We start from the raw sequence: 24,601 nt of genomic DNA, 5'->3' as shown, positions 1-24,601 counted from the left end.
CGCTTGCCAGGCAGGCGCTTTTGCCGCTGAGCTAAATCCCCAGCCCTCTCTCAACCTCTTGAAGAACCACAGTATATGGAATCAAAGTATGCCATGGATGAAGTTTGCAAACTGCAAAGGCGGATGCCCTTGGGTATGGAAGGAAATGCTCATCACTCAAGCGGTCCGAACAATGTTCCTCCCCACCTGGACCTCCTCACCAGCAGGCAGGTTCTAGGCTACTCAGTGTTCCGAGGGTATTTGGGAGCTAAAGCAGATGTCTTAGCAGAAATGTTTCTTCCCCTTTGGAGGAAGGATGAGGGAACAGTGTGGGTTGTTGAGCTTGTGTATTTGGAGACAGGAGGATGTTGGAAGCTCTTGCCAAACTGTTTTTTTCCTCAGGCACCCATCACCCACCACGGGCTAGATCAGCTTTTACGCTTGGCTTTGAAAATCAAATTTCAACAACAACCACCCATCTTGCTGGAAATCTGCTTTCTGTCTTTAATTTTAATTCTTTTGAGAGTCTTTTGGCTGTGATCTGAGGGACTGTGAAATCAGAGACAGTGTATGTTGGAAGAAAGGGCAATATTTTCTGTATTTATGTATCTCAGTATACATAATAATATACACATACATAAGTAAATATTTATAACATATTATATACCATATATACATATTCAAATGTATTATACATATATGTATTTATTTATAAGAATTAAACTAGTTATTTTTCATATATCCGAAGTGCATGCATCATTGTGTACTTTGTGTGTGTGAATTCCACAACCCTTTATACCTTCTTGTAATTTCTTCTTTTTCATCCTGTTTTTCCAGCCGCTATATTAAAGTTATTTAAATGGGAATTCCCTGACTCGTCTTTCTCACAGGATGAGGAGGACAAATGACTGAGCTCCGGCTATTCTCAAAGTTTCAGGGCAGGAGACAGGAGACCTACAGGAAGTTTTCTTCTGGAGACGCACAGCAGACTGCTGTCTGAGGCACTTCCGAGAGGGTGGGCTTACTGTCCACCAGGCTGGGAAAGGCAGCTTGGGCTTGGCCTGAATTCATGGACATATTCTCCTGAATATCTAAGGACATTTTCTGCCTGCAGTCAGTTTAATAAATGACCTCTGCCCTCTTCCCTCAAACTCAAGAAGAGGTGGAGGTGGGGATGCCACATTCGGCACTAGTTTTGGTGGTGTGTGTGTCAGGGAGGTATCCCCTTTACTTAGTTCATTTTACAGGGAGAAAGTGTCTCCTTTACTTCTCCTAACATCAGATTGTTGGTCAGGGATATAGTTCAGCAGCACAGCACCTGCCTGTCAAGTGCAAGGTCCTGAGTTTGATTCGTGGTACCCAAAAACAAAATACATTGGATTGTTGACCATTATAGTTCATGGTAGCAGGCTGAAGGGAGACAAGCGTAAACTGGAGGAAGGCATCTTTCTCCAGTAAAAGATACCCAGAGAGTAGAAATGGTTAGCTAATCTTGCACTTGGGTTACGCATGGCTGATAAATTTCTAAGTACATAACAGTTGAGAGTTGCCTGGATTTCAAATCTGACTCCAGTTGTAATTTCAAACACAGGAATGACTGAAATGGGCAATCAGGATGACCCATGGAAAATTCCATTTTTGATATTTCCATGAAGTAGATTTTTTTCTGCATAACTGAATACTTAGGAGACGGGCAATTCTCCCTGATAAATGTTTTCTCTACAGCTGGTTACATCTTTACAGAACGCTAGCCTGTAGTCCCTGGTGATGCTGGGGAAAGGCCATTAGCTGTGTAAGTTGAAGACCACAGATGTTCCCCATTGTGCACACGTAAATCTCTGCATTCTGGGAGGCCTGGTAAGAAGTTCCAGGAAATATTTCTGGGATAAAAGACATTTTAAACAATACCATTGCAAATACAAGGACACTGTAAACAAACTACGTCCCCCATGCACTTCCCTTCCAGCTGTAAATACATCTTTTCCTCTTCTGGCTCTTAAGGGTCCCCTCCAATAGGGTTTCTACCCTGCAATACCTTGGACATCTTGGTTTATCTCCACACTTGATCCAGTCTTTTTGCAATCACCTGGTCTTCCTGTTGCTCTTTGAGGAAATACATTCCTTCCTGTAATTGCTTGGGAAACCGAACTAAAGTCTTCTTGAGCCACTCTTGAGGTAAAAGTGAACAAATAACTCAGTAACCCACCAGAGCGGTTGTTTTCAAAGCCAGAGATGGGTTCTTTTCTCTCCTTTCATAGTTGGTGAGAGTCTTGCAGGTAGGATCCACATTTACCTCATAATATATGTGGATGCCATATTTCACTGAACAAATAGATACCATTACAAAGAAACTTCCCCCATCTCATGTTAAACATGCTGACCTGCTTTTATCTGCATCATGCTCCTTTTTTTTTTTAGTTATTACAAAGAAGCAATATTTCTCAATGTTTCGTCCCTAGAGCACCCATCAGAATTATCTGGATTGCACCCTGAAAAAGCTTAGACCTTCTGATCCAAAAACCTAGAGTGCAAGACCCAGGAATCTGAATTGTAATGAGCATACTTGTGGATTCTCATCTATGCTGGTATTTAAGGGCTATCTCTTTAACCTGCCTACAGATTACATTTTCTTGAATATATTCATCCCTTTCTTTATAAGTGATAAGGGTAGGATTCTATACTGGTTTAGATCAAGGACTCTAGAGCTATGATATTTATTACTTGGGAAAGTTACTCTGGTTGCTTAAGTCTCTGCTTCTATCTATTTATCTGTAAAATAAGGATAATACGATTACCTAGATTTTAAAGGTTTTTGAGGAAGATTGTATGAGTCTTTAAGTAGAGCATATACTTAATATTTATATAAGGAATGTATGAACAGGAAGATAGGTGTTGGCTATTATCATTACTAAATCCTTCCTATCAACACTTAAATATATCCAAGACTGTCCCATTTCTTTTTAAGATTCTCCTATTTTTAAAAAGTATCCTTTACATGCTCTTTATTTTTCTCTCTCTGTAGCTACAGTAATATCCTCTTCTTTTTTTTATTATTTCCTGCAGAAAGTACTGTTCTCTTTCTCCCACCCACAGGCTTTAGTACAAGGTAAAATGCTATTCTCCACATCATCCTTTGTGTAGTTTATCTTTTTAAACTCATTTTTGTACTGTCAACTCACTGGTTTCTTTTGTAGGGAAGCCTCAAATTTAGCAATTGGTGTCGTTTTCTTCTTTCAAATACTAGGTGGCATTTATGAGCATGTCAATTCACAGTGTGTTTATGCAGTCATTTGATTAATGTCTGCCACCTCAACTATACTACAGAGGACAGATAGCTACTAATTTTTGTTCATAAATATCTTCAGCATTGAGCACTGACACATAGTAAGTTTCATAAAACTTCTTTCTGTGAGTGGTTTATAGACGAATGTAACTGTACATGAAAACCCTAGGGAAAGAAGCAAAGCTGGCACTATATCAGCATTGTTTAGAATACAGCTTGGAATAAGATAGACCCAAGAACCAGTCCTTACTTTGCCACATGCCAATGGTGTCATCTTGGACAAGATTCTTAACCTTCCAAAGAGTTTCCGTTGTGTAACTGGAAAAAGACGTGTCTCTCTAAGGAAGGACACTGCCTAACACCTTATGGGTGATGGGTTTGAAAGAGAGAATGCATGCAAAGGCTTAGCATAATATGTGGACCAAATCAAGGAAGTCTGAATGAGGCTTCCGTGACCTTCATCCTCTCCCCCTACTTTCTCAGGTTTCTCAGCGGCTAATTTCAATAGTACAATACTGTCTTGGTTACTTTTCTCTCGTTGCTGGGACAAAATATCTGACACCCAAAATTAAGGAAGGAAAGGTTTATTTTGCTTACAGTTTGTGGAGGTTTCAGTCCGTATTTGGCAGATTATAAGGCAGAGTGGCACATGGCAGAGAGCTATGGCTCATGGCGGCAGAACACAGCAAAAGCAGCAAGCACACACCAGGGCGGAATGAGGGAGGAGTGGCTTCAAGCACCCTTTTCCTCTCCCTTACATATGCAAACTATCCACCCCAGGGCAGGTGTAGCTCTCACACCCATAATAATCAAACTCTAACAACCTGCCCCATGACTGCATGAGGCTTTGGGGGGACACACAGACATAAACCATAACAAATACCTAAGGGACTTGATATGCACATAACACCCTAGTTTTATGCACGTCAAAGACAGAGGTGTCTCGTATGTCTTTTCTGCAGTCTTGTCAGAGCGCCTGACTCCTCTACTCTTGCTGTCTGTCTCTCCACTGCTCAGCTTGCCGGCTCTCCCTTCTGCTAGCTCCTAAGCCCCGACCTAGATTCACATGCATCACTTGCCACAGCCTTCGCCAGAGTCTTCTGTTAACCTCAGGGCTGCATCTATCACTTTCTTTCACCAGCAGAGTTGGGATCTTCTCTTTACTGCCTTTGGGAGAGTGAGGAAATAAATTAATCCTGAATCTCCTTAGTTCTTCTCTGCACTCAGAGTCAGAATGAGTGGGCTGTGAGACACAGCTTTGTTAATTCTTCTTTTGAGCTTGAGACACCTTCTCTCCAGGACATACATGGGGGGGTCCTGCTAACAATGCCATGGTCTTCTCAGAGTTTCTCGATTGTGTCTTTCTTGCCCCACTTCCGTGAGGTTAGGGAGCAGTGAGTATGACAGGAAGGAGTAGGTGACCAGGGGATCTGGAGCCATTGTTGTTTCAACTCTAGGACCTGAGATTGCTTTTTTCACTCCATAGCATCCTTTCCTTCCAGTTCTGTTATTATTATCATTATTTTGGTACTGGGAATCAAACTCAGGACCTTGTGCTTGCCAGGCAGGTGCTGTGCTGCTGGCTATATCCCTGGTTCTCATCCAAGTTCTAGGGCAAATTTTTCTCATGAGGAAGTCCCCTTTTCTCTCATAAAGTAGCCTTGCCCTGGCTCAAGGGTATTTGCTGATCCCTCAAGGTCATCCAGAGATGCTCCAAGTAGTTTCAGATTGCAGAGATGCTTCCACTTTATGTACTAATTTCTAAGCTGTATTTTTGTTTTCAACATGAAGGCACACATACTCACTTCTTCCCTTGGTGATTTATCAGTGGTATCAGTATTCCCATTCATTTCACGTGCTTTTGTCTTTTTTTTTTGAACAACAGAAGTAGATATGGTAGGTACATTTGATTTTATGATCTTCTGCTTCACTGAAGTGGCTGTGAAAAATTTTGTGCATCATAATTTGAGGAATACATCACGGAGGAAATATCATTCTTGCCAGAGCCCGGTAAAGAATAGACACATAAGCAGTCAAATGATCAGTGTTTTAACTAAGCTTTGTTAATATTTTTCCGAAGGTAAAGTGCATACACTTATTTACTTTTTTCATGAAGCTTTCCTGATTTTTCTTCCAAGGACAAAAGATTTGCTGTCTGAGCAGCTGGATTGCTTCCTCCCACTTTTCTGTCCTTGGAGACACTTGGCCCATTAAAGGGAGCCCACGGATTCCATTTCAACAGATGCATCTCACATTTATTCAGGACATAAGTGATATGGTGACTCATTGTGCTGGTAATACAATTACAGTCTTTGTTGTTTAAGAATCACATCTCGATCCCATATAGGCAGAGATTTATCGCTATACTCTGTTATAAGGGCAGAGTGAAAGGACAATGTATGTGTGATGGTTATGTCAAGGGACCTGGATTTTTCCTACTTGAAAACAAAGTGCACAGTTTGTTATTTGACTCATAACCTTAAGTGAATGAACACAGAATGTGGGACTTTCTGAATTCAGTAAAAAGTCATCGATTCCTAGGTCTGTAATATTGGGAAATCCCATTATCTCGGGTGCTCTGAGTAGCTGGCAGTGAGAAAGTAACAAGGAGGGAAAGAACTCTTATTCACCAGTTTTTAATATTTTTTGCAAATCCAACCTCTGCATCAGTAAAAGATTCTGGCAGGTATATTATTTGAAATTTAGTTGCAATTGCTTTTCAAACAAGGCAGTATATAAATTTAAAATGCCCTAATCAAAATTTGAAGAGTTTATTAAACTGTTCATCTTTCTTCTTTAAAAGTGGCATCTCGAGTGTTTTGTTTTCACTTATTTTGGCTCCTAGTTTCCATAGAAGCTTAAAATAGTTGGAAGAGTACGTGGGCGAGAAGGAGAGAGGGAGGGAGGTAGAGAGTGAGAGAGAAAGAGAAAGACAGAGGGAGAGAGAGAGAGAGAGAGAGACAGAGAGAGAGGAGAATGATGTTTACTCTTCCTTAGATTTCTTTCCTAGTACTCAAATGACTTTTACTTAGTTATAGGAAAGCAAGTACTTACCTCCTTGGTACTTAGCGACAAAGCTATATTATCATTGGCAAGTAGGAAAAAAAATTCTTTGTGATTGATAAATAACTTCAGCTGATGTGAATTTGAATCTAATTCAACTACTTACAAGCTGGGTGACCCGGAATAAATTCTTCTTACTTTTAGCGAAAGAGTTTCCATAAAATGGAGATTTAATGGCACCCTCCTATATTAGTCACTTTCCTGTTGCTAGAGCAAAGTATCCAACACCAAAAATTCAAAGGAGGAAAAGTTGACTTTGTCTCACAGTTGCAGCAAATTTATTCCGTTGTGCGCTGGCTCCAAGGCTTAAGCAGCATGGCAAGAACATATTGCGTTGGAGAAATGGGGGAGAAAATCTTCTCTCTGCATGGTGGCTAAGAAGCAAAGAGAGAATGGAGGATCTGGAGACAAGAATACACTCTTCCAAGTCATGCTCCCAGGAACCCACCTCCAACTAGACACTACCTCCTAACAGCACAAGCACCTTCCAAATACGTGGGACTTTTGGAAGATATTTTAGAACTAAACGATAACATCTCATAGGATTATCAGAGCATTACTAAATGATGCCAGTGATTGACACATATTTAGTACCCAGTAAAGTTATGTCTTCTCCTTCCTCTTCTGGTTCTTGCCCACCTCTTTCCTCTTCTTCCTTGTCTTCCTTTTCTTTTCCCCTTTTTCCTCGCCCTGCCACCCTGCTGCTTTTTCTCATTCCTGATTTATAGCTAAATTCAAAGGAGTTATGGAATGCTTAAAAGTGATCCCTAGTTAAATAAGTGACAAAGGACAAGGGATGTACATTATAATTTGATTCAGTAATAATCAGTTTAAGGGAAAGCCCTAGGTAAAAGGAATTAAGACAAGAATTCTTGAGTTGAGATGCACAAAATCTTGATATGTGTTGCTCAAGAGTCGTTGTTTAACAGAAAGCCATGCTTGTTGAAAATAGAGAGCTACATTCAAATCCCAGCTCCTGAAGTTTCTAATGGTACAAATCAGGAGTCTTTTCAGTTTTCATTTTCTGTAGTATATGACTAAAGATACCTATCATGGAGGATTGAAAAAACTAAATGGGATAAGACCTTAAACCATGAAACTTCTAGGAGAGAACATCGGGAAGAAGTTCTTTGACGTTGACCTTGGCAATAACTTCTTGGGTATACCATCCAAAGCTCAGGCTACAAAAACAAATAAATATAGGACCACATCAAAGTAAACTGATTCTGCACAGCAAAGGAAATAATGAAATGAAAAGGCCACATGTATATGGGGAAATATTTGCATACCACATAACTGATAAGCATTTTGCTATGGTTTGGAAGTGTGTTCCAAATTTCATGTGTTAGAAATTTAAACTTCCAATTCATATGTTACTGGTATTTGGAAGTGGGACCTATAACAGGTAATTGAGACACGAAAGCTCAACACTCTTCAGTAGATGAGTGGATTAATGGCTTACCCAGAAAGTAGCTTTTTATAAAGTGATCTTTATTTCATATGCTTGATCTACCTTTCCATATGAAGCCTTCTTCCATTTTGTGATACAGGAAGAAGGCCCCTAGCAGTATGACAGTTAACATCCATTGTGTCAACTTCATTGGCTTAGCATCTACTTAAGGGATAAAGGACGCTTCTGGGTGTGTCTAGGTGGACCCTGGGGGGATGCTGTATATGACCCTGGTCCTTCCTGTTCTGGCACTGTTCCTCTGTTCTGTTATCTGGCTACTATGAACTATTTTGGGTCTTCCATGTCCTCCTGCTACGATGTCTGTGCCTTGGAGCCAGCCAACAGTGGACTGAATCCCGTGAAAGTGTGAGCCAGTTTAAACCTTTCCTTCTCAATTTTGGGTGTTGGATATTGTGGCTCAGTGATAAGAAAGCTGAATAATACAATGTGCTATGCTCTTGGGCTTCCTACACTCTAGAACAGTGAGTTCAATAAACCTCTATTTTTTAACCAATTCCCCAACTCAGGTAGTTGGGGATAGTAACAGACAATTGACTAAGACATAGTTAGTGTGTTTTTTCCTTTTCTCTTCACTGGAACAAAATACCTGATACCTGCAGCTTAGAGAAGGAAAGATTTATTTGGGCACATGTTTATAGTCTGTAGTCAGCTGGCTCTAAGGCAGAATGGCATGACAGAGGGGCATGGCAGAGAAGATTTGCTCATATCATGGTGCCTGGGAGTCAGAGAGAGTGAAGGGAGAAGCTGGGAAGGAAAACAGAGCCTTCCAGGCCCATGTTAACCTGTCTCTTCCAAACTGACCTCAATTCCCAACACCATATGTAGCTATAAACTCATCAGTCAAAGTATCCACTGATGAGCATGATGCCCTCATGATGCAATCATCTTCCAAAAGCCTATGATCACATGAGTCCTTTAGGGGACATCTAGATGCAAGCCACACATTCCATCCCTGACCTCCAACGGAACCGTGCCCATCCTTTTCGGCAGAATGCAATTAGTTTGTTTCTAAGTGTTCACAGAGTCTTAAGAGTTTCAGCATTGCTGAAAAGTCCAGATCCCAAATTTCCTCCTTGAAACTTAAGGCAAACTCTTAGCTGTGACCCACTGTAAAAATCAAAAGGAGAGTCAAAGAGTTTCAACACACAATGGCACTACATAAACACTTCTGTTCCAAAAGAGAGGAAAAAAGTTGGACCAAAGAAATACTGAAACCCAGTAGAGCTTGAATCCTATAGCTCCATGTCTAGCATCTCAAGCAAGTTGTGGTGAGATACAAACTCCAGATAGCTTAAGTGGCCCTTCCTTATGACATTGCAGGTAGTTATAGCTCTCATGCCTTTTTTCTTAAGTTGGCTATGTTCACTCCTTGAGGTTTCCTCAGATGCTCCACGTTCCTGGATTCTTCAGCTTTTTGGGGTCTCCACTGCATTTTTGGCTTCACTCTCACACACAACCCTCTTAGGAGGACACTGGCCTGGCCTTCGAGGCTTTCTTCTGAAGTCTGGGCAGAAGCCTCTCTGACTCTATAACTTTTACACCCTGAATGCTTGTAAAAACAGCACCACATGGATGACACCAAGGTCTTCCACCAGTTTGAGCAGTAGCTGGGTTCCCTTGAGTCAGATTGCAGAGACTGCCAAGTGCCTGGATGACTTAGCCCTGTGAACGTCAGGGAACAAATTTCCTTGGTGGGTATTTTTGAGTAGGGTGCCCTGGAGCTCTTCTCAAAGCAAAATCTTTGGCAACTTTGAACCTGCCAAGGATAGTGTCTTGCTGGTTCCTGTGATGTCCTCAAGTCATCTTTTCTACTGTGCTGTTGTAAAGTACTTGGCTTATTTTTAATGTCAATGTTTTCAGTAACCAAACTCTCCTCTGCTCCAATTTTACAGGCCCTGACTTTAAGGTAATTTCCTTTCTGTTGAAACTAAAATCTTTTAAAAATCATTCACTTATGCTGTTTGCTCTTGATTTTTAACAAAGCTGTGGTTAGAAGATGCCAACTATACCCATACCAAGGTAAGACTATCTTGAAATTTTCTCCACCCTATTAATTTAGTCTACCACTTTTAATCTTAGTCTCCCAGAGTCTCAGCCCATGAGCAAAATGTAGACTAATTTTCTACCAGAGTACAACATACATGACCTGGAGTCCAACTGCCAATGGAGTCGTTGATACTGACTGAAACTTCTTGAGCCTGCATTTTACCGGCTGCACACTGCCAGCATTCTGGTTTTCTGAGCTCCAACCAGAATTCTCCATCAAGCTTGGCTCACAGTGTTCTAAGGGTGCATCTCCATTCAACACCTCCATATATTTCCAAACTCCTGGAAGCAGAGAGAGTAAAGGGAGGAGAAAGAAAGGCAGGAAATAAACCCTTCCAGGCCATGCCCAGAGTAACTTGCCTCTTTTGTCCAAACTGAACCACTCCACAATCACCTTCTAAAAAACTTCACCTATGGGTGCATGAGGCCTTTGAGGGGGATCTAGTTGTAAACCATAACAGTTCATATTCAAAATTTGTAAAGAAGTTTTACACCTCGATAGCACAAAAAGAACACAATTGCATAAATAAGCATACATTTCTCTAAAGATGTGTCAGTCTTTTATTAAAGAAACAGATATAACACAAAATACACAAATGTATAAGAAATTACAAGATTGGCTTGTGATGGTCAGCCAGAGTTGGATGAGGACTTGTTCAGAAGGTGTGTGAACATCATGGGCCAAAGGTTTCAGTCCAAGTTCTGCAGTTCACTGCAGTGTCCCATGCACATCTGTATCAGGAGGCTGATGGATCTGCGACAGAAGTCTGAAGAATCTATGCTGGAAGGCTGAAGGATCTGAGGCAGAAGCAAATCCGTCCTTGCTCATTTCCCCTTTATATCATCCAGGCAATAAGCCACCCTAGGGTGGGTCCTACCCACTCTAGGATGTAGAATTGCTGAGCCAATTTAGTTAAGCTTCTAAACTCTCAAGTTGACACAATCAATCAACCACTACAGAAGACATAAAAATGGCCAATAGATATATGAAAAGATACTCAATATAACTATCAGAGAAGTGCAAATTAGAACCATTATGAGAAATCACAACCACTGAGATGGTTATTGTAAAAAAGACAAGAGATAGCAAATGTAGGAGAGGACACGGAGAAAAGGGAACCCAAGTGTACTGCTGTTGGGAGTATAGATGGGTATAGCCATCATGGTATACAGTATGAAGGTTCCCAAAAATTTAACAGTAGAAGTAGCATACAACACAGCAATCCTTGTAGATATATGCCTGAAGAAAATGAACTCACCATGTCATAAAGATATGTGCACTCCTACGCTCATTACAGGGTTATTCACATATCCAAGATATAGAAACAGTCTAAGTATCCATCAAAGAACAAATGAATAAAGAGATTATGGTGTGTACATACAATCGAGTATTATTCACCTTTAAAAAATGAGATCATATCATTTTCTACAATGTGGATGAGCATTACTTTTATTAAATAAGTCAGGCATAGAAAGGAAAATAGTGTATCATTCTCCTTGTAAGTGGAATCAGAGGGAGAGGGAGAGAGAGAGATAGAAAGAGAGAGAGAGAGAGAGAGAGAGAGAGAGAGAGAGAGAGAGAGAGAGAGAGAGAATAAAAGTAAGAGAAGAGGGAAAAGGAGGAGGAGAAAAAGAATGACAAAAAGGAGGAGTAGAACAAGAAGAAAGGAAGGGGGGGAGAAAAGAAGAAAGGAAGAGGAGGACGAGGTGTAGAAGGAAGAGTTCCAATATACTGAGATAGAGCATGAAACAGTGGTTCCATGGACCTGTTGGGGCAGGTAGGGAGATATAGGTCAAATAAAACAAAGTAATAGATATGTACAATGAACACGTCTAGAGATCTGCATAGCATGATAACTAAGGTTAATGAAATTTTATTGTATAAGAATTTTTGTTAAATAAGTAGATATTAACTGCTCTTGTTGCAAAAAATAACGTAACTATGTGAGGTGATAGATACATTACTCTGTTTCATTATGGTAACCATTTTACTGTATCTATGTATCCAGTAACACCATGTTGTAAACCTCAGGTATACACAGTAAAATTTATTGAAAAGAAGAACAAAATGCATGCATTGGAAAAAAGTAAAAGGCTAAATATATACCCCATTTTATAGGACTAAGTACCTTGTATGGCAATAGTAATTTTTCAAAAAAATGTTAGGGCTGGTTTTCTTTTCTTCTGTTCTTTCCCTTTAATGATGGATGACGTTGGGGGCTGGGGATTTAGCTCAGCGGCAAAAGCGCCTGCCTGGCAAGCGCAAGGTCGTGAGTTCGGTTCCCGGTACCGGAGAAAAACCAAAAAAAAAAAAAAAAAAAAAAAAATGATGGATGACGTTTTGACTTGACACTAAGTCTAAATTTAGCTCATATTCCATCTTAAGAGTGTTTTCTTTACTGGATTGTGGTCTCCTTTGGACTCTTTCCTTGTAAGTTTTGTCTGCTCAAGCTTGGAACAGCCCATCTTAACTAAGTGTTAGAGGAAGGCAAATTGTCATCTCAAATGAATTTCTAGTTGATGACATACAGTTCCACCCAGAATTGTGCTGGCTGGGAAAGTCTCTTCAATCATACTAGGCAGGCAAGCCTTTATGTGTGTATTCCCAGTGACAGCTACTTCAGGGGTTTCTTTTTGCAAGTAGATGAAGATGAAGCATAAATCATGAATTAATAAAATACTCTGACAGAGAAGCTGCTTCTGTATCTAAGAGGATTAATTCTTGCCTCCGCAGCCCTGAGTAGGAGAAATTAGATCATAGTTTCAAAAAACAGTCAGTACCCTTTGACTTTTCCTTCCATTTCTCTGTTTGGTTTTCAGGTTACTGTGTATGTTCTAGCGCAAGAGTCAGGAAATTACAGTCTGCTCTCTGCATTGAGAAGGACATTGTATTGCAACACAATCGTAGTCATTCACTCATGTACTGTCTGTGGCTCTTGTTCTGCTGCAGTGCCAGGACTGAGTAGTTGTGACAGAGACTAGCAGGTGACACATGAAACCAACTGTTCCATGTGGGCCTTTTGTAAGGAAAATTTGCTGAGTCCTACTTCAAGATTTTGAAATATGTCTCCATGTTGACCTATGGCTGGGTTCTCTTTAGATGAAGTCTGGAGTACAGGGTGAGTCCATGCTGTTACAGAATAGCACATTGTAAGCCAGTGACAAGAATCTATTGAATTAAATCTCCACAAAGCATCAGTGCTAAGATATCTTATTAGCAAATATGACCTAACTTTTTGCTCTTCACAACTTGTTCAGTTTGTTTTCCCTGAATACAAAAGAGTGGTCTACACTGTGAAAGAAAGGGTTGGTAAAACTGAAAATAGACCCTGTGATGAATTCAGTGAGGATGTATGAAGGATGAAAAGTTCTTAATGAGAGATAGGCGAGTTGTACCCAATGAATGGGTGAGTTCCCATGACGTCAGGCCAATGCGAAGCATGTCTATGAATGGGAGGCTATTTCCTATTTTTTTTTGCTAGTCCAGCTTCCACAGGAAGCCTTCTCCCTTACCCTCTCCTATCCAAACATTTTGTGTAACCTGGAACGGCATGACTTTGCTCAGTCTCTTTCACAATGTGTTGGCAAAGAAAAGGAAAAACTATTCAAGTTGAAACTTTACAAACTGGTATAACTTAGAGCAGTGCTCCTGAAATGTCTTTTCTTTGCAGCTCCACAGAATGACTTTATTTGTCTAGAAGGAGCTCCAGCCTCTGGCTTAAAGCAACTTTCATGACAGACCCTGGGCAGCAAGAGGTGTATGTAGAGCTCCTTGTGTGGGGTTGAACTCTAGACCGTCTCCTGAGCCTGGGGGTGTGGGAAGCAGTACCTGGCCAGCACTGAGCCTAGACCACCCACTCATTTCACACAGGCCGTGAAATGGTTATCGTATTATTCTTGTGTGACTCCTTGTGTTGACCTTGCCCTGAACAGTTGTGTGTCAAATTACTAATTATCCCTACAGCTCTGCTATGTAAATCCATTTCACTTCCACCTCCACTTTTGGAAGCCACTGCTATAACGTCAGGAGCTAGCTGGTTCCTCCAGTGCAGTGGAGTGATATTCCACTACCACAGTAATCACTACCACCAAGCAATGTTTATTTAACTAACCAATAACACCTAGTGGCCAAAATAAACTAAAACAAGAAGAAAAGGAAGAAGAAAAAGAAAGAAAGAAAAGGAAAAATCACCCTGACTGATGGTAGAAGTTGCCCTGTGTTAGACCAGTCTCATACTTCCGTTTCACTGATTGACATTGTACATGTTTCTGGGCCATATGGAAATAACAAGCCACCATCTGGGGGTTTCATCATCTTACTCTGAGGCAGGGGTGTCTCTGAAGATTATGAAATAAGGATCCAGTGTTTTTGATTCTTTTATGAACCAACTGCAAATCAGAACAAGGGTTTAAACCTAACTAATGTTTATTGCTTTTTAAATAAAATTGTTATTTGTGCATTTCCTGCTTGGCTTTTAGAAAGCTGCCATATTTTTACTTAAACCAATAAATAAGCAAAAAGACACTCATTTTTATGGATACAAAGGACAATACTATTTTGCTCATTTACTGTGCATCTATCCTATGGCAGGTGTGGTGCCAGGGATACAGTTATGAGAAAGTACAATTCAGTTCCTACCTCATGAGGTTATAGTACCTTCTTAGGCATGATTAGTTAAGTTAGAATGGATGCAAGACCGCTCATTGAAAGTGTGACAGATGCAATCATACAAATAATTACATAGTCCCATAATTTTCTCCACTTTATGACTACAAGTTTTCTATTATAATTCACTATCATAGGTTTCCTGTCAGCTTCTTTTTGGATTAGGAAAATACTTCTATATTTTGGAGAAAATGAAGAACTGTGAGATTTTTTTTTTTTTTTGTAAGTACATGTGATTCGAGTCCCTTTTTTTCTCTCAGTGTGCTTTGCCAGGCTTGCTTCTCTTGTTCCCCCTGTTTTGCTCGCCACACTCATCAGATGAAGGGGCTTTTAGTCTGTGCAAACAATCCGCATTTTCCCATGTCTCCCTTCATCCAGTCTCTCTTCCAGAGATGTGCTTCCTCCAGCGTTTCCACTTACCTAAACCTACTCATGTGCTGAGAGCCAGCTTTGACACCATGTCAATTAAACTCTGTGCTTCTGAACAAATGCTGCATTTTAAAATTCTGTTTTGATTCTAAGTGGAGAGTACAGTGTTTGTGTATTTATTTCTCTCTTCTTCTGCTAGAGTGGCCACTCACAGAAAGTAAAACTCTGCAGGAATATAGCACAACTCCCTGCTTTTATAGGTATTAAATACATGCACACTATAATATGACCTTGTGAGAAACCAAATCATTCCCAATGACCTTTCAAATTAGGCACAGTTCTTGACCTATTTTGTGGATTGGAAGCTCCATGAGCCATAGGGAGGCAATTTGTTTTAGGAATTTAAGGTGGTGCTTATTTTAGATGGCAGATGATCCCTTACATACTCTGCAGCACCCAAAGTGTGATCAGGTCAGCACGGGATCACTGGGAAGGCAGAGTTGGACAATACTTTGATCTAACATTTGCAACTTGTAAATAATTAACCCCAGGGTTGCAGCTTTTGCTATTTTCCAGGCTTCCTTCCTTGCTCTTTCCAGGCAGACAATAAAGTGGCAAAGTGGAAAAAATAGAATCTTCTTTGATACTACTCATGCCTTTTGGGTTGGATACAGATTCATCCTGTACTAGAGGAGAGGTCTGGGGTATATCAAACAACTTCATCTGTAAACTAAGAATAATAATAGTTTCCTCAGTCAAGATGAAACAATAACTCCTGTACAGTCTAGAACAGGGCTCTATATACCAAATTATATATGCTTTTTGTTTTGAAATAAAATTGTATTGGGACACAGGGACATATGGATATATTTTCTGTGTCTACCATTGGCTTTCTTCAGTGCTAAGTGGTTAAGTCATGACCAGATGGTTCAAAGACCTTAAAATATTTGAAATCTTGTCTGTTACAAGTAAAGTTTTCTGACCTTGCCTACTCTTGGACTAGGATGTGGTTTTGTCTCAGGGAGATGTTCAGTACTTATTATTTATCATAATTATTTTCTTTTTTCATCATACCTACCCTGGGATAAGAGTGAAAAGGAAAGGACCAAGAAGTTTAGGCAGAAGAGGGGTTAGGGTTTCATTTCGTGGAAGCACACACTGGAATAGAACTTGAGTCGTGACTAACACTTACCAAAAACCTGAAGAATTATATCTCTTTTTCCTAATTGAAAACTTTCAGCAGCCCTCCCTACCAGTTTTCTCCTTCCTCCTAGAAAGCACAGTGAGTCACTGTTAAAATTATTACGTAGTTCATTCTTGATAACTGTTGTCATTGGCAGAGACCATGAAAATATTCCATCAGAGCATAACACTGCCACGCCAAGCAATTTTGCTTGCATTGGTATTGATTTCAATTAAAACAAGTTATCTGAACCACTGGGCTTCCTGTTGGCTGCAGTGATTCAAGTGGAAAGCCTCTTCTGAACCTAGGATATCTGGTTACCTACAACGAGGCCCAGGCCACTGAAGTATAAACAAAACCCAAGCACCAATCAATGTAGAAGGAAATGATCTTCATTTGCCCTGCATGATATCATCTGTCTTGGGCCTAACAATTTTCTAACAATTATTGACTGTGAAGGTAGGCAAATCTTATGAATTCAACTTATTCTACATCAAGGTAGGTAGTAGAGAGTGTGTCAAAACACTTGATTTGGTTCAGTTCCTTACGTACATGTCCTTTGTTGTCTTTTCTTTCTTTATCCATTATGTCAGTCTCTGTGGAAGGAGTATGGCTGTTTCCACGAAGCATAGAATGATGCTGCTCTGTGTCTATGTGTTATTCTGGCTGGGTTCAGCTTTCATTTATTTATTTATTTTTTTGTTTTTCTCCAGTACCGGGAATCAAACTCATGACCTTGCGCTTGCCAGGCAGGCGCTGTGCCGCTGAGCTAAATCCCCAGCCCCAACTTTTGAACAGTTATTGAACAGTTATTTTGTTTTACCTGAGTGCCTAGTCCAGTCATCACAGAGGGATTCAGCAATTTGTGGTAGAAAGGGTGCTTTGGTTTAGTAGCAAAACTGACCTTTGCCATTCCCAAAAGAACATGATGGATGAGGTCAATTATACCGAACGTGTCATAATTTGTGATTTTGTAAGTTTGTGATTTTGAATTCTTGGATTTAAGGCTTGTATACTGCATCAAGTCACCTAGCTGGAAAGTGAGCTTTGGACATGTGGTACAGATTGGTTAGCTGTTGCTCAAACTACCTTCCTTTCGACACATGGCTGTACTATCTTCCCCAGCCTCTTGTGTCTGAGTTGTGGTTAACGGACACAATGAACATCTTATACGCCCTTCTAGACTTAGGCCATAAGACTCTCCCAAATGTGGTTCTCTGCCTTCTTTCCCTATCGTACAGGTGTACAGAGTGGACTCCAAGCACACAGAGGAGTGTGGCGTGGGAAAATGCAAGAAGCCTGGACTCCTGAAAAGCATGTGGAGCCGAACTTCTAGTTCCACCCGTTTGTCACTCCTAATCCATACTGAGATCAAAAGTAAAAGTTTGTTGTATTAAGCGCTACTGAGATTTTAGATTTTTTAATAGTGGTGTAGCTGGACTCATGTGCTGGCTTTCATTCTGCATGTCATTTTTGTTTCCATTTACCATCTTTACCAATGAAGTGACTTTCATTCTATTTGATGGAATAGATGATAGGCTCTACAGGTATTTGGAAATGTGAAGAGTTATGAAGATGTGTCAGAATATCTGATGAGAATTTGAGAGTTCTTAGGTGTTTTTTCATCTGCATCATTCTTGCGTTGTAGGCAACTTGTTGAATGCTAGGGTTCAATGAGAGGTTGATGTTTTGGTTCCATTTTATACATAGAACTTTCTTTTTTTTCTAGAGAGTTCTGCCTCCTCTGGGTGGATCCATTCCTGCATATTTACACCTTATATATAAAATATCAAAGTTACTGGAAAGAAGATGAGAAAATGATATATGGTTTTGTTGGACTCAGCATTTGTATTTGAGAAGGCAATAAAGATTTCTTCAAGGAGGAAAGCGTGGGAAGGTTACTTTGTGGACAAGGGATCTGCTGGTTATAGTTTCAGCATATTTTCTGTCCCTCATTTTTCTCAGTCCCATCTCTTCACTTTTTCAAAGGAAATATGGTTGAAAAATGGTACGTGATATTTCTAAGTAAAAGCTTTAATGGTGCTGCGTGATTTTTCTGTGCGATAGTTATGACCCAGACAGGGGCTAGCTACACTTTTAATGTTGATTACAGAATGAGGGTGTTGCAGACTCAGACCATGACAAACACAAACAGGAGCAAAGCATAAACCTTTATGGCTAAAATTATGAAGATTTTAGAGACACCTATTTCTGCCATTTAGTCTAAGTTGATGACACACCAGGACTTAGAGAGTTTTGTTAACTTCCCTAACATGATGAGACTGGTAAGCTGTGGAGTGAGGGTTTGAACCCAGGAAGTCTAATTGCAGAACCTGTACTTACAGCTACTCCTGTGTAGGAGGAGGAATTTCCTGGCCTTTGTGTGTAGGACAGACTGGAACAGGGAGAGATTACAGACAAAGAGAACATTTAGGAGCAATCTAAATATGAGGGTATGAGAATTTGGAAGGGGATGCCTACTTAGGGACTATGATTTGTGTGGAGTAGCTGCCTCATAAATAACACTTGAAAAGGTAAATGAATGAGTTTTCCCACTACAGGTGCCAGTAAGTGCTGCTGTCACCACCACGTTCTGGGGAGTCATGTTCTTTACCGTAATTTTTTGCTTTGCCCACACATCCTTGTTGGCAAGGTCTGTGAATCACAGACGTCTTCCTTGGGGGTGGCTGCCCAGCAGCTCAGTGCAGACAGAGGACGGTCAGGCACTCTGCTCTTTTGCAACCTCTTCCATGAGCTCTGTCAAGGCTCTTTGTCCCTTTTTCCCATCTGTTCCTTTGTGAGGTCCGCACTAGCAAGAGAATTTAATCTGACCTTCTTTCATGCTTCTTCCAGTGTCATGGCAGAAAGTCTTCTTGGCATTATCTTTTCTCCTCCCCTTTACCTCAGTATAGAGAGCTCTTCCCAGTCCTGGTTGCAGCCCAGGAAGTTTATACTTGTAATCCCATGGAAAAGTTATTGGAATTGTAATGAGTTAACTCAGATCTACCATTTCCAGTGCAACCCATGGCATAAATAAAGACACAATAATCTATCCAAAGTGGTGGGGAGTTAAGGGGGTCCCTAGTCTGACCACAGTGATGGCTATCTGGAACAAAGGCCTTTACCCAGGACTGAGCCCAGATTTTATTCATTCATGAAGAAGGGAGGGGCTTGAGGATGAGTGACTGTGAGAAAGGCAGGAAGTATGTGACTGCCTTGAGCTGTGCTAGGTAGGAGACCCTAAATCATCTCTGCAATATGCAGAGAGAAGGATATGCAGAAGGAGTGATCTGCATAACACAAATGAGATAGTATCTAATGCTTTGGGGTAGGTGCTTCAGCTCTGATGTGTAATCTTTCAAGCCCCAGGAAGTCATGGTGGTGGGGTGGGGAGGTGGGGGGTGGGGGGATGTTCTGGGAAACACACCTGCAGTCTTCGAAGACTACCAATAGCACCTCCACTGGATTGATATGCATTGCTTGGGCTATGCATTGCTTGGGCTGGGGATATAGCTCAGTGGTGCAGTGTCTGCCTAGCAAGTGTGAGGTCCTGAGTTTGATTCCCAGCAGCACATACACACACACACAAAAACAAAAAGCAAACAAAAAAACACACACAAAAAAACGAATTGTGAGATATGCTTAAAGCCAACGGAGGGGATAAGGAAAAGCCCTTGCCACCTCTGTACATATCAATACAAGAAAATAGGGTCAAGCTCAGCCAAAATGGAGACTATCCTCTTTCAAGGAGAGTCACCCAGGTGGTCCTCCACACCTCACTTTGGCCTTGGCCTTTGGCATTAAGAATAGTACAAAGTTTTATTAAAAGACGGAAAGTGTTAGCTTGATCTACCTGTTCCACAATGTAAAACACCTATCATTGTTCCACAATGTAAAACTTCATGTTGTAAACTACAAATCTATACCGTTTTCACTTTTCAATTAAAAAAGGACAGAAAGTGTCTTGTTGTGGACTAACTAATAGTCAACTTATAACACCCAGCTGAACTGAATCAGTAAGGTGCTAGGTGTGGAAGGCCCACCTGAGGATTGTTGACAGCAGCTAAAAGGAGAACTGGAAGGGAAGATGGTATGCTGTTGATTCTCCTGGAGAAGTTTGTCATGCTGACTTTCCTGATATGAACTCAGTTCTTATCACTGGAGGAACTCAGGTCCTTGCTGTTGCTGAGGATGGCTGCTGTTCTTTTCAGGGGAGCTCTGTTCCTTACCTTGAGCATGGCTTCCTGGCTGTAGCGCAGATCCCTCAGCCTGCTGGAACAGATCCTTCATCAGACTGGCCGACTTTCTAGCTTCCACCACTGACTTTTGGGCCTTCCCAGTGCAGATCCACCATACAGACTTGCAGGAGACATTGTCAGGGGCTCTAGGTCTCCAGCTGGACTTTTGGAGGACATTGCTATGGGTTTTATATCATCAGCTGGACTTGTGCAGGACATTGCCACGGGATCCAGGCCTGCAGCTGGATTCTTTGAGTCTCTAGTGCATGCATCAATCTCCTGTATTCTTTTGCATTTGACTTCTTGGCTGAGTATTATAAAATAATTCTATAAATTACATGCTCTGTATTAAATCTATTTCCTTGCAAACACTGAATACAACATGTCTCTTCAGTTTTATAGCTGCAATTCTTTTCCATTTTCTTGGTATATGTTCACAATGCATAATAATTATGTTCATTTTAGGGAATTTGTACATATGTAAATTGTATCTTGATCATTTTTATCTCTTCCCCTCTTTCACCCCTCTATTCACCCTCTTTCCCCTTTTCTGGTCTTTTACTTCATCTTCACAAAGTCTTCCTCCCTTTTTTCTACCACGTGTCCTTTAGTTCACTCCTTAAATTATTGTATGTATATTTTGGGTTTCTTATATAGGAGAAATTACACAAATTTATTATTTTGAGCCTGATTTATTTCACTAAACATTATGGTCTCAAGATCCATCCATTTTGCTAAAAATGACTCAAATTCATTTATGTTTATGGCTAAATAGTACTCCATTATATATATATGTTCAGCACATATTCTTCATATATTTGGCTATTGATGGGTATCTAGGCTGTTCACATAGTTTAGCTATTATAAATTTTACTTCTGTGAACATGAGTACATATGTCACTGTAGTATGATGTCATTTTAACTGTTTCTGGAAGATACCAGAAAGAGGTATAGCTGGGTCAAATGGAATTTCTACTTTTAGTTTTGAGAAGAATTTCTATACAGATTTCCCTGTGGTTGGATTAGTTTACATTCTCACCAACAATGTAGGAGGATTCCCTTTTTTCACTAATAGCTGCAATTCTTTTCTGATTCAGGGGCACATTTCAAGTCTATATATCCTGCTGCTGGAATCATCATGCTACAGAGGGAGTAAGCAACAGTAAAACCTGTGGTTTCTCTATGTAGGTCTAAGAAAGGGCTACCTATGTCAGTAGTTGTTAGAAAAGATATGGAAGGGGCTGGGGATTTAGCTCAGCGGCAAAGCGCCTGCCTGGCAAGCTCGGTTCCCGGTACCGGAAAAAAAAAAAAAAAAAAAAAAAAAAAAAAAGAAAAGATATGGAGAATAAAGGACAGAAAGTGAGAAGACACAAGGAATGAGGTACAAAAGAAAGAAAAGAACGATAAGAAATAAAATATATCAATTTTACCCTTTGCTAAAAGCATGCATTCTTAACTTCAAGATGTCTAATTAGTACTATTTTTTTAAAAATTCATATGACAGAAGAAGATCTCACTTTCTGTGGATGAAACTAGTATGCTATGCTTGAATGCAATTGTGTAAGAATGAACAATTTTATAAAATACCCAAAACAAGTTTTCATAACCCAGCTAAGTTTTAGAAATAGTAGTTTAATTTGAAAAACATATTTCTAGTAGGTAGTGTGCCCCTAGTAATATGATCATCTTATAAGCTATGTAACTGACTTGGAATGAACATTCAGGAGAAGCTGAGTAAAGTTTATGGAATAGCGAATAGCGTAATTTCATACTGAACACCAAATCTGTTCCAAGTGTCCCTTCAGTAGCTACTGAGTTTCAATTCATACATTAATTCTGGAGAACACAACGAAGAAAAAGACACAGCCCTGCTGGGAGCGGAGGACACATCCAGGAAATCAGATAGAAGAGAACTCGTAGTGGGAATACCAGAAGACTCCCTGGGTGATGGAAGAGATATGGTGAATTTTGAATGAGTAGAACTCTGCAGTTAGAAGAAAGAGAAGCCTCTGAGAAACTATGGGTTGTTCAGAACTGCTAAAGTTTAGAATGTGAAGCAATGAGTAGTGCCTAATGAGAATGTAAACTTAGCAGGAATTCCTTAGTAACTTTGCATGGTAGTTACACTTATGTTATTCTACAAAAAGGCACCTATTCAAGAATAGTTCAGATAAAACTGTGAAAAAAACCACCAGTATGTTTGATGTCATTCCCTGGGTGTAGTATTTCTTATATTCTTACATGTATTTTGTGCAATATTTGCACATGGTAAAAAGCTAAGTACCCAAGAAGTGTATATTTAAATGTTAAGTATAGGGTTTGGAAATGATGTCCTACAAATTATTCAAGGAAGAAGAAAAATCTCTGAAGTGGGAAGGTGTTCTTTCCTCTTCTGTTATTCTTAATGGTCTGTTGTTACTTGATAGTCCTTCTCTCTTCTTCCCTACCTTCCTTTCCTTCCATGACTCTGTGGTCTCCTAGTGTTAGGAAAAATGCCACGAACCGGGAGTATAGTGTTGAGCATAAATAAACAGATATAATTATCTCCCCCAACAAAGTAATGTTAGTGATAAGTGCACCCCAGAAAGCATGTCCTATATAAAAGGATGGGCAGAAGTACAGGGCTGAGTGGAATATGGGAAGGTCTTCCTGGAAAGGTCTTTGAACTGACACTTGAAGCCTAGTGAAGGGAAGGCAGAGTGGATTACTGAAAGCGAAGTAGAGGTGGACAGATAATGAGGAGCTGGAGAGGACCGGCGAGTGTGACTGAATCATGCGTCAAAAGAAAGAGACAGTGAAATTCCCAAAGGACTGCAGAGAGGACACATCTGCTGCCATAACCAGAATGCTGGGTGCTATCATTTCTTTCTTAATTTATCCATGTGAAAAACCTTTTCAGATACCATAAAAATCCATCCCCTCTTCTTACGTTATTTTTATTTTAGTAATTTCAGTGGGGTCTATTGAGCCTTTTATTTTTCTTTTCTTGCTTTTCTTTACTGATGATTAACTTGGGCCCTACATGTACAGACCTTCTTCTGACACCATTTAGTCTCACGGGCAGATTGTAGTGTACTTGCAAAGAAGTGTAACTTCATTTCCGTGTATTTAATTTATTGCATATCTTTTATCTTGGATACATCTCACACTGAGTTAGTGATGTTGAACTTCAGCCCAGAAATGACTTCAGCCCTTTTAGCGTGGCCGTTTCCATGGCAGCCACTCATCAGTGTGAATGTGGCTACAAGACCATGCTCTTTGAAGCAGTAGCTCACCTTTTCCCCGTTCCCCTGTCGCCATCCCATTTCAGGTTGACTTCCAGGGCCCTTTACAGTCCAGTCCCATCACTCCATGTTCCAGAAGCAAGAAGACACTAACTCTGTTGGGGAGACAGGTGTGGAGAAGCATGACACGTGGGAGAAAAAAGGTATTCTTCCTGAGAGAGCTGAGGAGGCAAAGCTAAAGGCCAAATACCCAAGCCTAGGACAAAAGCTGGGAAGGCAAAGAGACTCCAGAAAGGGCAAAAGTACTTCGACTCAGGAGACTACAGCATGGCCAAAGCCAAGATGAAAAATAAGCAGCTGACAAGTGCAGGACCAGACAAGAACCTGGTGGCAGGTGACCACATCCCCACCCAACAGGATCTGCACCGGAGAAAGTCCTCACTCGTCACCAGCAAGCTTGCGGGGTAGCCTGGGCCCTCTCTGCTCCCCTTCCTCACCCGCTGGACTTTTCTGTGTCATAGGCAGGGGTGGAATGGGCCCTCCTCAGGTATCTCAGCTTGTTAGTCAGGAAAGACTGATTCTGCTGGGGGCTTCCGAGAAGGTAATGTGGTTGAAGAAGGACTCTGTCTTGGTTACATTTCTCTTGTTGAGACAAAACATCTGACACCAAAAATTAGGGAAGGAAGGATTTATTTAGCTCACCATGTGTGGAAGTTTCAGTCCATAATCAGCTGGCTCCAAGGCAGGGTGGCACATGGCTGAGGGCAACAGTTCATGGTTGTGGAAAACAGCAAAAGCAGCAAGCCTCTTTCCCTCCCTTATATTGTATGCAAACTATCTGCTCCAGGGCAGGTGTAGCACTCACACACATAATCCTAACGTTGGACCATGAGTCAATCATGAACTCTAGAAGCCCCATGACTGCATGAGGATTTGAGGGGACATCCAGACACAAATCGTAACAGGTTCTGAATTTGTTTCTTTGGTTAAATTGAGACTTCTATGCTCTCATTCTAGCCCAGGTAGGGGCCTGGAAATAGGAAAGATGAGGACTGGATAATGCTGCAGACTCATGTTCT

The 24,601-nt window shown here is 40.7% G+C and overlaps 1 long non-coding RNA gene and 1 pseudogene across 1 annotated transcript; both read left to right on the top strand.

Annotated features, from left to right (window-relative positions):
* Positions 1–16,431: 16,431 nt before the first annotated feature.
* Positions 16,432–17,911, top strand: LOC106149370. The gene is made up of 3 exons (XR_001235510.1): positions 16,432–16,519; positions 17,302–17,437; positions 17,790–17,911. It is a non-coding gene; the product is annotated as an uncharacterized LOC106149370 (long non-coding RNA).
* Positions 17,912–23,649: 5,738 nt separating this feature from the next.
* On the top strand, positions 23,650–23,990 carry LOC102013685 (annotated as a pseudogene).
* Positions 23,991–24,601: the final 611 nt, after the last annotated feature.

This window comes from Chinchilla lanigera, unplaced genomic scaffold, assembly GCF_000276665.1.
Source record: "Chinchilla lanigera isolate Chin_1 unplaced genomic scaffold, ChiLan1.0 scaffold00004, whole genome shotgun sequence".
Lineage (NCBI taxonomy): Eukaryota > Metazoa > Chordata > Mammalia > Rodentia > Chinchillidae > Chinchilla > Chinchilla lanigera.
Note: the sequence above shows the minus strand (reverse complement) of the source record. Positions and strands in the feature narration are given on the sequence as shown.